The sequence below is a fragment of the Rhea americana genome, unplaced genomic scaffold (assembly GCF_003343005.1).
Source record: "Rhea americana isolate MKP2758 unplaced genomic scaffold, rheAme1 scaffold_1, whole genome shotgun sequence".
In the NCBI taxonomy this organism is placed as follows: domain Eukaryota; kingdom Metazoa; phylum Chordata; class Aves; order Rheiformes; family Rheidae; genus Rhea; species Rhea americana.
Window position 1 is genome coordinate 15,586,142 of NW_028185038.1, and position 2,014 is coordinate 15,588,155.

Sequence of the window (2,014 nt, forward strand, 5' to 3'; positions counted from 1 at the left end):
GACGTCCCATTCGCGCTGTTCCTGGTACCAGTACGCCTCGAAACGAGAAGGGACTGCAAAAGCCTGCTCACAACGGGGGTTCCACCTCGTTTATTGCTGATATAAAAGCTGTCTAAAGAAACTGTATTTTCTAGAGTGTATACAGGCAGAGTGTCTGCATTTGTGTTTCAAAACCTTTTAAGGATGCTAATTCTGTGAGCTGCTTCATCTCACTCAATGCCACTAAGACCTGTGCAACATTTTTGGGAGGAAGTTGCAAGGAGGAAGTGTTTCCAGGTCTTAAGAAAGAGTTAGAGTGAGAAACTAAAGTCAGTGGAAAGATTCAAACTTAGTAACACAAGTGCAAGATTCTGCTGTCCAAATCCTCATTTAATTTACCYCATGACCAAGGAATTGGGATCAATACCTTAGTCCAACTGCAATCTGTTGATGAGCCAAAGGAGGGAAAGGCTGTAGCACCGTGAATTAAAAAATAATAATCTCTCAAGCTTAATATCTGCAAAGATGATTATTTCCTTTGATTTGTCAGACTAATTGAAAATAGCTTTATAGTTCACAGATGATTAATTAGGAGCCAATAAGATCTCCATTTGCATCTTAGTAATTCTTCACTCTGTTTTATTTCCACATTTAGCCTTTATATTTAAAATACTCAATGAGAAAGCAGAAGGTGATTAACATAAGATTTTGAATGTGTGCCGTTGGTCTATTTTTACACATTTTGTCAACAGAGTAAAAAGCAAAGAATATACAACATTACAAAATGATTACTGCACGTTCCACTTACATCCTGTTAAATCCTCCTCCGTGGTAGACATATTTTGACTAGGTTCATTTTGAAACAGGAGAGAAAAAGCCCAAACAAAGATCAATCCCCTTCCTCCCTCCACCCTATTCCCAAACCAAATTATTATTTGACCACCATGYATATTCATCTTAAAAGTTTCCAGGAAGTGATTTTGTCAGCCTTCCTTACACGAAATATCCTTACTCAAGTGAGCTGTCCTACAGACAAGATAAAACCATGCCACTGTTACCCTCTAAAGTWAGCTCTGAAGGTAAAGTGAATCCAAATTAACGTCTGGTAAATATGGTGATATTTTATATTCACTTGGCACTGAAAGTCAGTAGCGTACATATTTTGGGGTGGAAGAACGCAGCTCTTTTATCCTCTGTCAAAAAATAATTCATTTGCAGGTCACATCTGTTGAGGTTTTTAGGTGTTGAGGTTGGGGGKTTTTTTGCTTGTTTTTGTTTTTACTATTTTCTCACAATGTTGCCAGTTCCTGTCTTGCCACATCATGCTTAAATCTCCAGCAAAGACAGCTGGCTGCTAAGAAGCTTAAGCCTTCACTTGGAAGGTAAATATAYATCTCTTATAATGATATAAGAAAGCTGGAACTGTAAATACCAAAGACTAGGTATAATTCCTAAGGATTAAACYGTCATAAAGCAAATTATAATAGCCAAAATTTGCTATTGTTAATAATGACATAATATAAATTGTGCTATTGCAAAGAAATATCATGACGGGGGAGAGGTTGGCCAATGCTCTTCGAACTTCTGGCATCCTCCTCTGTCTACCAGCAAATCTAGTCTTTTGTAACAGGTTCTGCTCACTCCTCTGAGGACAGGCTCCAGGTTTGGTCCAGCTCAACCTCACACCAAGATCTCCACTTCAGACCATCAAATGCTACCACTCAATACTGAGCAGAGCACAGCAGAAAGCGCTTTCCCGGGAGTGTATCCACGTTGGGCTCTTCTCCAAGGACTGGGGGCCTTTCCCTGTAGGGTCCAAAAAAGTAGCATGGACAGTACCTTTGTCTGCAGCCCAGCCCCACATTGGCAGCGAGATGGATCTGCCAGCGTGGTGGCCAGAGTCTACATGGGAACCGTCCCTGGTGGGAGCCCAGCAACATGCAGGGCTGGGCTGTAATCTGAGGGACAGGTAGCATACTCCAAGCAGTGGGGTTATACAGGCATGCTGTCCATTTATTTTGAGTTCGGGGGGGGG